Genomic DNA, 14861 nt, shown 5'->3' with positions numbered 1-14861 from the left:
TTAATCACTAATTTTCACTAATTTTCTTATGCTGACACGTGTCCCGAAGTAATTAACACCTCTAATAACACAAAAGATTAATATCCGCAGGTTAAATCGGTGTTAAAAAAAAAACATACCCAAACCCTAAATTGGAAACGGAAAAATTCATCTATAACAATTGATCGAATATCGTTTGCGAAATATTTTTCAATTTACGATTTAACAAAATTGTTCATATCATTACGATATAACAAAATTGTTGTTTTCATTACGATTTAACGAGTTGTTTTGAATCAAATTACCAAAATCATGAACAACTAGATTTGATTACGATTAACAAGTTGTTGTTTTGATCTTACGGTTTCTTATTTTCTGCAATTCGAATGTCATTGGTGATTTTATATTACGAAAATAGGGTTTTTATTTGACCCTAATTGTTGGGTTCTTCAATTAGGGCTTTTCGTTATTGGTAACCGATTAGGGTTTTTATTTTACCCTGATTGTTAGTTGGACCTATAATTGTTCCCTGATTTTCTTTTGTCTCTTTTATGAGGATTCAGTTAATGGTTATCATTACAGAATTGTTTTTGTGCAGGTTGAAAGTTGGCGAAGAGGTGTTGAGTTGATTTCCAGGTTATTCGGTTTTAAGCTGACCATGTGTGCTTTTCATCTACAAAGGTGATTGAATGGGTGAAGGATTTAAGGAAAATAAGAGTGTATCAGTTGTAATTATATCTTTTTACCTCAACTAGCATTGTTATATTTATAACATAAGTTTTTTTTATCCAACTCCATCACCTATATCTCAGATAAAGGGTTCAATGATTGATGTGAATATTAAATAGATAGAAAGCTGTAGTTATAGGTATCCCTGTAATAAACTAAAAGATGGTGTTTTTTGTATAATTGACATTTCTGGCTTTGCCTTGACAAAGACATTAATATTGGCATCTCACAATGATTATAGTTGCAGAATATGACAGGTATAGTGGCATAATATGCTCGATCAAGGCTAAGGATAGCTCAAGAAGCAGCAAGAAGAGGTAACATCTTATGAAGTGAAAGTGGCAACTTTAACTAATTAGTTACGTATAAGTAGGTTCAGGTAATCGGGTTATTGTTGTATGTAACGAATCGAGTTAATAGTTAGCCACAATGAAAATTGGGTCGAATGGATCACAAGTCGCCCGAAGTTCTTATAATGTTCCATTCTAATGCAATCGTTGATCCATATTGGTTGATTTTTCACATGCTGACTTTTATTTACTTCTAAAAATTTATTAATTTTGTATTGTTGTTTTATATAATTCTCTAGGTAGATAGATATTTGTGGTCACGGGTCAACAAATTTTTTGATTTTTTTATAAATTACGAGCCTCACACTTCATATTGAAGGTCTTTATATACATGTGTTGTTTAGTCTCTTGGTGTTAGGATATTCAAGATTGGTCTCTTGGTGTCAGGCTATTCAAGGTTTATATCATGGTGTGGTAGTATTCTAATTTTGTGCTTCTTTTTTAAATTTGTTAAAAGCAGATTATAATGTAATCTCATAGGAGGATGGTTCTTCTGAACCAACTATAAAGGAAATCTTGACAGCAATGTGAGCCCGCTTTATAGTTTGCAGATCTTTGGAAACCTTAAGCAGGTTCGTTACTCTCTATGTCAAATTTATATCCAACAAATAAAAAAAACTAGCATGATACACAATGCCATTAAATTTTATGCATGAAGGGATAAATTCAGGACACTCTGTTGTAGGTGTTTGTTGACCTTTATAGATAACTGACAACCATGGCGTGTCAACTGAGCAATTATACTTATATGTTGTCAATTACATTTATGTTACATAATTTACATCCACTTTTAAAATTTTGAATGCATTACATTTTTGTTGCATGAATGTATAACCTAAATTGTCTCTTTTGAAAGTGGATCCAAGTGAGTCGAAATTACCACCTCTGCTTCAATTTCTTTTACATATATTTTCTTATCAAAAAAAATAAATGTTACATACAAGGTTAACATTTCAGGTTATGTATAATGTTTCTTACCTTTAGTTATATCAAATACACAATTCCATTCATTTAGTGCACCACAATCTGATGTTGACTTTCAGGTATAACTTATATCATGGGCTCTAGAGAAGATCATGCACACAATAGAGGAGCTACAAAAGTCTTTACTCCTCTGCCTGCCTACAAATTTAAGAAAGCACGCCGATGATAAAAAACTCAACTTGGCTGCTTATGAAGATGGGAGGACTGTGGTTTCAGGAACTAAAAATTTCTGTGTCCTATCAAGGGAAGATGCAGTTAGTTCTAACTTTCATTCATGCTTATCTGTCGCCATGTCCATCTTGGTATATCTCCATCCTACATATGTATTATTAGACGTGACAAATTGGACCCATTTTCAGTATGGTGGGTTAAGGTCAAAAGGGTTACATGAAGTAAACGGTTAGTTGTAACCAAATAGCTTTTTGGGTGGGTTACATGAATAAATATTCTTTTATTAAACTGTGTTGCTTAATATCTGACCTATTTCAACTTATCTATTTTTTGTATCTGACACATGTTTATTACCTACTTGTATCTGACCCATTTGAGCTCCCAACTAAATGGGTTATAACTGCCACTTAGAGTCTGATATATAGTATAACTTGGTACAAAAATACGATTTATGGCTTCATTTATAAATGTATAAGCTAATTTTCAAATATTGAGTCAGCCGTTTGCAGCTGATGTAATCCTTCTTTTTGCAACTCTGCAAAAAGAAGAGATTTTGATATTTAATTAGCAATTTTATTGGTATAATCTTTGTTTGAAACATGGATGGTATATGTATTTAGTATCTGCACTTGAAACTTTTGATTTTTTGAATATTTGAAGATGAAATAGTAATAAAAATATTACATTTTTCTTAAAGATTTTTAAAGATTTATAAGAATATGCTTGTATATTTTTATAGATAGAAGATTACAATACAGGGGTGTTTTAATATACTTTATAAAAATACAATTATTGTTAAATTAAAATTAAGGTTAGGGTTAACAGGACGGCATCTTCAAGACCATCAAGAATAAGAGTTGGTAGGTATGAACTTGGAAGAACACTTGGTGAAGGGACTTTTGCAAAGGTCAAATTTGCTAGAAATTTTGAAAGTGGTGACAATGTTGCTATCAAGATTCTTGATAAATAAAAAGTTCTTAAACATAAGATGATTACTCAGGTAAGTATATAAATATATGCTCTTTTGTATATGTTATTGTAGCGTTGAATTTATATAGTCTTGATTCAAGTTGTTGAGTTGGTTTAGCTTTCTTAAATGATCTGATCAGAAAGATGAGTAATTGATGTTTTCATAAACTTAAATGTTGAATTTGACCGTTCATTGAATTGGAAATGTGATCTTATTATTGTTTTTGAAGATGTTTTTGTAACTTTTATTTATGTGAATGCAGATTAAACATAAGATATCGACCATGAAGCTAATTACACACCCGAATGTGATTTCTATGTATGAGGTTAGTTCATTTGTTTACCACCCGAATGTAATTAAACGTGTATTTAGTTAACTTCTACTAATACCCAGATTGCTATACTTGATTTTGTGATTTGACTTTTTTTTTAAGTATAAATGACTGCAAATTAGCGTGTTATGTTTGCCTATATTGGCACGTATCGTGAGGTGATGCTCAAGTAGTAAAATGTGTACCTTAGTTGCAACTAAATGTCAACTAAACTAAAAGAATCATACAATGAAACTACAACTAAATGGAACCTGAAATAAGTGTGTTTGTAATTATTTTGGACAGTAGTTGCAACACATGATGCTCGACCTACTACTTAAGTCTTTACTATGTACATGTTTGCCCAGTATGAGATAACTTTTGTGCAGCCATTGTGTTCAGTTAACAGGTAAAAACTTTTTACGGGCTCGAGCATGGTGTTTTATCGATCATCCGTTAATTGAAATTAAAAATGGTTATTTGATACTCCTTATATATGTTGTGATCTATGCCTCTTCTGTTTTTACTTCATTTGAGAAATCCACGGGTACACAGGTTAATCCGATTACATATAGTTATCCATAATTTATCAAGGGTTTACCCGCGGTCGTGGGTATCCATGGGCACGTATTAGTTATTATGTATTTATAAAAACCCCGGGTTTGCCCGTGGGTCATGGAATCCCATTGGTCATGGGCACCGTCAAAAAGCTAATGCGTTGGTGGGTAGACGGGCTCTGACTGACAAATAAAATCATAACAAATAACATGTTTGTTTAGTGTTAGTAATATCTTATGTTAATATTAGATTTTGTTTAGTATATATGTACTTAGATGTGGCAATATTGATCTATTTGTTGTTGTGAACACCTTGATTAGTTAGTTTCGCAATAGCGAGCTTTGTTGTGAAGTTTGCAACAACTATAGTAAATGCATGTTGGTTAGAATATGTGATGAATACATGTATTTTTGGTCTAACATAGTAGTAGTTTGGTTGACAGTTGAAATTTTGTCCTAATTATTTTTTATTGATTGAGTTTGTGATGTTGTTGATTAAATTGGCAGAGATAATAAAGTCAATAAATGTAGTACAACTTATCATCTGGGTTCAGCATGCATTATCGTCAATGGCAGCACTTAGTCACAAAAATTCTTCAACAATTGAAAAGGTAATATTTTGGTTTCTTTCTTTTGGAGCTTGTGTTATACATGAATGTGACTAATATCTGCTTCTTTATTTTTATTGATCATAAACTTAATATGGGTGTCCAAATGGGTGGGTCCTAGAAGTTTTGTTTGTGAAAATGATGGTACCTCCGCAGTTTAACATAATGGGTCTTGGCTTGAACCCGATAATACCGAGGACGAATTGAATTAGTACTTCCTTGAAAATATTATCAAAGACGAATTGAATTAGTACTTCCTTGAAAATATTATTTGAATTCAACAATACTTTTTAAATTTTAAATATTGTTTTCAAACCTGTGTGTGGGACCAACGTCTTTGGGATAAGATGCCCAATAAAATGGTATGTATTTATAGATTTTTTGAAGAAGATAAATCTTTTGTTGTTATGATCTTATGTGTTTTACTTTAAGACTAAATTAGAGGTTCATATTTTATTGAATTGAATTGAAATTGAACTAAGAAAGTATGTAAACTGTTCTATTGTACTAATGTGATGGTGGAAATCAAATATATTATATTAGTTTTAAGAATGAATTTTTGTTTCAATTTTGATGTTCATGGTTTTATGATAGGTTATAGGAAGTTTTTGATGACATTACATTTGGTAAGATTGGTTGGTCAAATGCAAAGCTTGAATGGTGTGCGGGTGATCAGATTCATATGGTTATTAGACATCTCAATGGATTAGTGAACTTGGATATCATATGCAAGTTCAAGATTTTGGTATATCTCACTGGATTAAATGCACTAATTGGGTTAAGGTCACAGTTAGTGTGTTCAAGAATTGGTTTTATCACCGTATCAGCATGATTGTATTTATAATATACTTTAGCAATTCAACAAAAGTACTTGTGACACTGTACGTTGAAGTATCATTAATTCATATACAATTTTTAAATACAATTTTTTTTTTTGCGGATGAGTACCCGTGCATCGCACGGGCTCATAAATCTAGTAATTAATATGGAGCAATCTTTTTGTCTTCATTTTCTTAAACATCGTTGGGTTCACGGAATTTAATGAAATTCTAGCGAACTTTTTATTTTATTTTTTTGGCTTCTTTTTTCTTCATAACAAAATTCAAAATTAATAAAATCTTAGTTAAACAATTGTACGTTACTATCTAATAAAACAATATGCAGTATATAATAATTTTTTTACCTTCGGTTAGTTTTTTAGAAATGAATTAATTACGATTTGTTTTTATAAAAGTAACAGTAAAAGACACGTGGGTTTATGTACATTTTCTAATTTGAAGTATCTATTCAGGTTGTCTTTCGCTTAGTGCGGGGGGAACTAGGAGAGGGGTTTTACCGGCTATGCCCTGATCGGATTGATTCGGGTGTTCTCCAGGGCAGTAGTTGGGGGCAGGTTATGCAACTACGAGAGATGAACGTGTGGGTGATTTAGTCTCCATGTGTGATCCAAACTGATGTCTAAAAAAATATGTACATTGGTGATTTCAAACGTTTGTATTAAGGGTGCGTTTGTTTACCTCTTAATGGAATGGTTCAGCACTAAATGCTGAACCATTCACCATTCAGCGCGTTTGTTTCTGACCTCTGAATGACATATGGTGCTGAATGAGTATATTGAAGTTTTTTGTTAATGTTAAACGATTAAGAGGCTAAAAATATTGATTTTCAGTCCCTTCAACTCTTTGATTTCTTTTTTAATTTTCTTTTTAACATAAATCCAATTCAAACTCGATAATATCTAAAATTAAGTAAACTAATTATGCCTTAATAAACAATAATTAATATGGAGCAATCTTTTTGTCTTCATTTTCTTAAACATCGTTTGGTTCACGGATTTTAATGAAATTCCAGCAAACTTTTTTTCTTTTTTTTTGTCTTCTTTTTTTCTTCATAACAAAATTCAAAATTAATAAAATCTTAATTAAACAATTGTACGTTACTATCTAATAAAACAATATGGAGTATATAATAATTTTTTACCTTCAGTTAGTTTTTTAGAAATGAATTAATTACGATTTGTTTTTAGAAAAGTAATAGTAAAAGACATGTGGATTTATGAAACAGCTTATTGTTATTCAGAACTAAATTCATTCAACACCTCTGAATTATATAGATTATGAATCATTCAGATTATGAATCATTCACCGCTTAATAATTCAGATTTATCAAATGCACTATAAGTGTCATTTGTTTTATTAAAAATTACAGTGAAGTTATATTTGATATTTATTTTGTGACATAATTGACGTAAATAGTGATCTTAACCACTTAATCACTACCTTTTTTTTTTTTTTTACAAAATTGATGAATACAATAAATTTAAAGAATTTTTTTCAAAGAGATAAAAGAACTAAACAAAGATACAACTTGGGAGTGCTCGTAGCTAGAAAACTAAGCCAAAAACAACGAGCATAAGTAGTATCGACGGACAAGTACAATATGCTAGGGTTGTAAACGAGCCGAGCCGAGCCCGAGCTCGGCTCGTTTAAATTTCATAGAGCTCGAGCTCGGCTCGGTGCGAGCCTACTAGTTTAAGCTCAAGCTCGGCTCGTTCGATATTTTACAAGCTCGAGCTCGGCTAGAGCTCGACTCGTTAGTTATATAATCTTTTTTTCTCTTTGTATTGTTTAATTTTTTTATATTTGAAATTCATTGTTTTTGTAATATTTATCAACATATAATAAGATTTACTATTATTCTTTCAACTATTATTAATATATAATTAATTATTATACAATTATATATTACCTTACTAAAAAATTAATATTTTGTGTATATAAACGAAAAGCTCATTTAGGCTTGCGAGCTTGTTCGAGCTCGTGATATGAAGCTCGAGTTCGGGCTCGTTTACTAAACGAGCTTCAAATTAAGTTTAAGCTCGAGTTCGAGCTCGTTTAGGTTATGCTCGAGTCGAGCTCGAACAACTCGCGAGTAGCTCAACTCATTTATAGTCCTAATTACAACCCACCAAACATACAACCAATCAACTACTAAAATATTAATAACGTGGCAAAAAGGTAAACAAAGAACAACATAACAAAGTGTTCAATTGCTACTTTTATAATGTCTCGTTTCCCTTCTGATACCGAATCAACCCAAACTGCCTTCACTTTATCTGATGATATAGCGGATGCAGTAGTTTGAGATGCAAGTACAAGTAACACGTATCGGTTGCCGACACCGTGAGATTTATTATACAATCAGGTAATATTGTTAACCCGGTTTGGCCGAAAGTAATTTGGGGTAACTATGTGACTTTCAAAATTTTGCTCTTTCATTGATTGCCAATTAAGCAAAGTATTCCCGTTAAAGTGGTTCTTTTTAATAGACATATTTTACCTCCCAATCAATCGAAATTATGTGTATGATGTATGCTAAGAAGAAGCCGTAGAGCATTAATCAATACATTGCAAATGGTCTTTCAACATTTGATCGGATCTATATCGGTGATGGAATATTTGATGGGTCATTCTGGGATCCATTGAGGAGTTCTCGTTCGTTTGGTATCATGGCATGGGAATAAATGCGTCAATGTTTTGGAAGATAATTGGACCCACAACCATTTGGGCTATTTGGTTGGCTCTTAATGATATTGTTTTCAATGGAAAATTCACTTGCCGTTCGGTTTTAGTGCGGAACATCAAGTTCAAGGTTTTCTTATGGGCTACTAATCTTAATTTTGTCATGCCTTTCAATCTTATTTACAACAACAACAAAATCCAATACCACATAAGTGGTGTATGGGGGAGGTGAAATGTAGACAATCTTTCCATCTCCGAGAATAAAGATAAGTCATTTCTCCACCCATAGTGAAAATACTCTCAAAAGTGGAGAAGGTCATCCCTCTCTTTATGGGACCATAAACCTTTCATGTTGTGCTTTTAGGCTTATAAAGCCTCTTTTTTGTTTTCTTGTAATCTCGGTCATGATCGAGCTAGTCCGTCATTGTAATTTTTGTTGGTTGATACTCTTCATTTGTTTAATGAAGATATCTACTTATATCAATACAATTGAAATTTTTCGCCCAAAAAAAATGTGCTTCATTAAAAAAATAAATGAACGCGAAATCAGGATACACTTTTAATTCAGATAAAAACGTTTGCAAATGCAGTCCACAAAGAGTAATCTAGCAATGCTGTAACCCCAACCAAAACCGGCCCAACACTATCATAGGTCCATATATTATTCAAATATTTATATTTTTATTTATTATTAAATGGATCATCAAATCAATAATCAATGTAATGATCCGCTATTATGAATAGATTTATTAGATTACTAAATCGATCAATGGATATATTGATGATTAATTTAACATATCAAATAATAATTGTATTGTTATAATAATAATAATAAATAATAATATAGATATGGATAGTCAATTTTGGTGTATACATATAGTCAATTTTGGTACACAAAGTATGTATTTTTATATTGAGATTTTAGGCTATAAATACTCATGAATGCAAGCATTAAACTTGCACCATTTCTCACACTTACAAAGTGTTTCTTTCTTTCTCTCCATTATCATCTTTGTTCTTACACTTCATTATTAGTATTCTAAATCAAGAATCAAATCACTAAAGGTAGTTATAAGCCTACTGAATTATAACATCAAAAATCAAACCACTAAAGGTAGTTATAAGCCTACTGAATTATAACACGTTATCAGCACGATAATCTTAATACTAAATATGGTTGGCTCTGCCACCAAAATGATATATGGTCGGTTATACCACCAAAATGATATATGGTCGGTTATACCACCAAAATGATATATGGTCGGTTATACCACCAGAATGATATAGGTCGGTTATACCACCTGAAAAAATATATGGTCGACACTGTCGCCAAATTTTCATTTATGTTTACTAATATTTATATTTTTGTTATATAACATTTATTTATGATTGCTTACACATGGTCGACACTGTCACCTACTTATCATTTATGTTATATTAAATTTATGTTTAATGTTTATATACTTATGAATATAAATTGACTCTAATTTATCATGATGTTTGTTTTAATTTTTGATAATAGAAAATGTCGAATCTGGAAAAGCTTAAATTTACTCCTTTAGAATCAACTGGAAACAACTACATGCCATGGGTTATAAAAGTAAAAATGCATCTTAAATCAATGGGCATTCTTGAAACCATAAATGAAAACAACACTTGTTCTGAAAAAGAACAAGCTACGGCATGTTGCTTTATTCATCAACATATTGATGAATGCTTACAAAATAATTATGTGACTGTAGAAGATCCCCATGTTTTATGGGAAGGTCTCAAAAGCAGATTCAATAATCAAAGAGAAATTTTACTTCCAGCTGCAATGGAACAATGGAGAACATTAAGGTTCCAAGACTTTAAGAAAGTAAATGAATACAGCTCAGCTCTGTATAATACATGTTCACAACTTAAATTCTGTGGACATGAAATTAGTGATGCAGACATGATGGAGAAAACTTTCTCCACAATGAATGCTGCAAACATCACAGTACAAAGAAATTTGAGAATGCTAAAGTTCAAAACATATCCTGAACTTAATTCATATCTCTTAGTTGCAGAGCAAAATGATGAGCTATTAATGAAAAATCAGCAATCCCGTCCTACTGGTACACTTGCAATCCCTGAAGCAAATACTGCAAATAATTATAAACAGGGACAAGGACGCGGGCAAGGTCGTGGTTATAATAACCATCACCATCATCATGCCAAAAGCCATAACTATGGTAGAAACCATCCTTATGGTAATGGTAATGGGCGTGGACGTGGTCGTGGTCGTGGCCGTGGTGGTCAAAGAAATAGTAATCCACGAAAATATAAATATCAACCACAAAACAAGCCCATTAAACAAGATGTTGAAGAAAATTCTTCTAAAAATTCTGAAGAATCTTGCTACAGATGTGGTAGAATGGGCCACTGGGCTAATACTTGCCGAACATCTAAACATCTTGTTAAGATGTATCAGGATTCGCTGAAAGGTAAAGAAAAGGAAGTAAATTTTGTGGATAATATTGATCCAACAGTCACTGAGAAACCATCTGATTTATATGAAGATTTCTTGAATGTTTAAGTTGTGTGTCTTTTGAAAAATAAACGATTTAATATCGTCTGTCTTTGTCATTATGTTTGCTAAATGTTTCAGTACTATCTATTTGCGTTTAAAATATTGTGTAATATTAATGTACTCACTATTTATTTCTTATATATGAAGTTTAATATGAATTTTGCTGGAATACAACATCAATCAAGTGGTGGAGATCTCTGTATAGCAGACAGTGGAACTACACACACTATACTTAAATCCGAGAAATATTTTATTGATCTAAAACCAACGGAAGGAACTATACATACAATATCAGGACCTGCTAACTTGATAAAAGGGATAGGAAAGGCAAATTTCATACTACCAAATGGTACAAAATTTTTAATAAATGATGCCTTATTTTCTCCCAAGTCAAGCAGAAATTTATTGAGTTTCTCCGACATATACCTTAACGGGTATGATTATCAGTCAGTGACAACAGAAAATGAGAAATATTTAAGTATCACTGACAAGAGTCATGTGGTTGAAAAACTGCCAAGACTTAGTTCTGGATTACATTATACACATATAAATGTACCAGAAATACATATGGTAGTTAACGAAAAATATATTGATCCTGGTGTATTCAGTTTATGGCATAACAGATTAGGCCATCCAGGATCAACAATGATGAAAAGGATTATTGAATGTACTCATGGACATCCACTAAAGGATAGAAAAATCCATCATGATACAATGGTTCCATGTACATCTTGCTCTCTTGGAAAATTGATAACTAGACCCTCACCACTTAAGGTTGAGAAAGAATCACCAATGTTTCTTGAAAGAATTCAAGGTGATATATGTGGACCAATTCATCCACCATGTGGACCATTTAGATATTTCATGGTTCTAATAGACGCATCTAGCAGATGGTCTCATGTTTGTCTGTTATCAAGCCGTAATGTGGCATTTGCAAAATTTCTTGCCCAAATTATTAAATTGAGAGCTCATTTTCCTGATTACACCATTAAAAGGGTGAGACTTGATAATGCTGGTGAATTTACATCTCAAGCATTTAATGACTATTGCATGTCTATAGGAATTGTTGTTGAACATTCTGTTGCTCATGTGCATACACAAAATGGTTTAGCCGAGTCATTGATTAAACGTTTACAGTTAATCGCTAGACCATTGATAATGAGAACAAAACTCCCTGTATCTATATGGGGTCATGCAATTTTACATGCTGCTGCATTGATTCGCATCAGACCAAGTGCAAGTCATAAATATTCCCCCCTACAACTTGCTTTTGGTCAAGAGCCAAATATTTCCCATCTTAGAACATTTGGTTGTGCAGTGTATGTTCCAATTGCGACACCACAACGTACAAAAATGGGTCCTCAAAGGAGGTTGGGAATATATGTTGGATATGAAACATCTTCAATATTAAGGTATATTGAACCTATGACAGGTGACGTTTTTACAGCACGTTTTGCTGATTGTCATTTTAATGAAACATTGTTCCCTAGATTAGGGGGAGAAATGAAAAATAAAGAAAATGATGTTTCATGGTGTGAACCTCAATTAAAGTATCTTGATCCTCGCACAAAAGAATGCGAGACAGAAGTTCAAAAGATAATGCATATACAAGAACTTGCAAATCAATTGCCTGATGCATTTACAGATACAAAAACGGTGACAAAATCATATATACCAGCAGTAAATACTCCAGCTCGAATTGAAATTCCAAAAGCTGGCAATAACGTCACTCATGAATCTTTGCCACGTCAGAAACGTGGAAGACCAATCGGTTCAAAGGATAAAAATCCTCGAAAAAGAAAATCAGCTGATAATGAAGTAAAAGAAAGTGTTCAAGAAGAACCACAAATCAGTACTCCTACTGCAGAGGAGATTGATGATGTCAATACAGAAATTGCAATCAATTATGCATATTCAAAAATATTATGGAACCGAAATGAAATGAAAAATCTTGATGAGAAATTTTCATTTAATGTTGCATATGACATCATGAATAATGATGATGATCCAGAACCAACATCTATGGTTGAATGTCAAAATAGACATGATTGGGCTCAATGGAAAGAAGCAATACGAGCTGAATTAGAATCACTCAATAAAAGAAAAGTTTTCGGATCCATCATTCTCACTCCTAAAGATGTGAAACCTGTAGGATACAGATGGATTTTTGTCCGAAAAAGAAATGAGAAAAATGAAGTTACAAGGTATAAAGCTAGACTTGTAGCTCAAGGTTTTTCTCAAAGACCGGGAATTGATTATGAAGAAACTTATTCTCCTGTTATGGATGCAATTACTTTTAGGTACTTAATCAGTCTGGCAGTTTCTAAAAATTTAGAAATGCATCTCATGGATGTTGTGACTGCTTATCTATATGGATCACTTGATAGTGATATATATATGAAGATACCTGAAGGATTTAAGGTACCAGAAGCATCAAATGCAAAACCCAAAGAAATGTATTCGATTAAATTACAAAGATCTTTATATGGGTTAAAACAATCGGGACGTATGTGGTATAACCGATTAAGTGATTACTTGATAAGCAAAGGGTATACAAATAATCTTACTTGCCCTTGTGTTTTCATTAAGAAAACAACATCCGGATATGTGATCATAGCTGTTTATGTTGATGATCTTAACATCATAGGTACAAATAAAGAGATCCATGAAGCCATTCAACTTCTAAAGAAAGAATTTGAAATGAAAGATCTCGGAAAAACCAAGTATTGCCTTGGTTTACAAATTGAGCATATGCCTAATGGTTTACTTGTACATCAAACAACATATACTGAAAAGATTTTGAAACGTTTCAATATGGACAAGGCAAAACCATTAAGTACTCCTATGGTTGTTAGATCACTCAATGTTGAAGCTGATCCATTTCGTCCATGTGAAGATCAAGAAGACATTCTTGGACCAGAAGTACCATATCTTAGTGCAATTGGAGCTCTTATGTATCTTACAAATTGTACAAGACCTGACATTTCTTTTGCAGTTAATTTGTTGGCAAGGTTCAGCTCTGCTCCTACCAAAAGACACTGGAATGGGATCAAACACATATTTCGATACCTTCGAGGAACTACTGATTTAGGATTATTTTATTCTAACGAATCAAAACAAGATTTGGTTGGTTATGCAGATGCAGGTTATTTATCTGATCCACATAAAGCTAAATCTCAAACTGGATATGTATTCCTAAATGGAGGTACTGCAATATCATGGCGTTCTCAAAAACAAACACTTGTTGCTACATCGTCAAATCATGCCGAAGTGATTGCATTACATGAAGCTACTCGAGAATGTTTTTGGTTGAGATCAATGACACAACTCATTACTGATTCTTGTGGACTAGAACGCGATAAAAGTCCAACAACTATCTATGAAGATAATGCAGCTTGCATAGCACAGATGAAAGAAGGGTATATCAAAAGTGACCGAACAAAACACATACCACCTAGATTCTTCTCATACACTCAAAATCTCATTAAGGACAACCAGATTGAAATGAGATATGTGCAATCTAGCAAAAACTCTGCTGATCTTTTCACGAAAGCACTTCCAACTGCTATTTTCAGAACACACGTTCATAACATTGGCATGAGACATGTTCAAAAGATGTAACAGCTGAAGCGATGTCTACTTGAGGGGGAGTCAACTCCATGCTGCACTCTTTTTCCCTTAGCTAAAGTTTTTTCCCACTGGGTTTTCTTTAGCAAGGTTTTTAACGAGGCAGTAATTTATAGTTGATCTTCAACAAAATAAAATTGCTATCCAAGGGGGAGTGTTATAATAATAATAATAATATAGATATGGATAGTCAATTTTGGTGTATACATATAGTCAATTTTGGTACACAAAGTATGTATTTTTATATTGAGATTTTAGGCTATAAATACTCATGAATGCAAGCATTAAACTTGCACCATTTCTCACACTTACAAAGTGTTTCTTTCTTTCTCTCCATTATCATCTTTGTTCTTACACTTCATTATTAGTATTCTAAATCAAGAATCAAATCACTAAAGGTAGTTATAAGCCTACTGAATTATAACATCAAGAATCAAACCACTAAAGGTAGTTATAAGCCTACTGAATTATAACATCAAAAATCAAACCACTAAAGGTAGT

Source organism: Rutidosis leptorrhynchoides, chromosome 6 (genome assembly GCF_046630445.1).
Source record: "Rutidosis leptorrhynchoides isolate AG116_Rl617_1_P2 chromosome 6, CSIRO_AGI_Rlap_v1, whole genome shotgun sequence".
Lineage (NCBI taxonomy): Eukaryota > Viridiplantae > Streptophyta > Magnoliopsida > Asterales > Asteraceae > Rutidosis > Rutidosis leptorrhynchoides.
The sequence above is the reverse complement of the archived record's forward strand: the minus strand, read 5'-3'. Positions refer to the sequence as shown.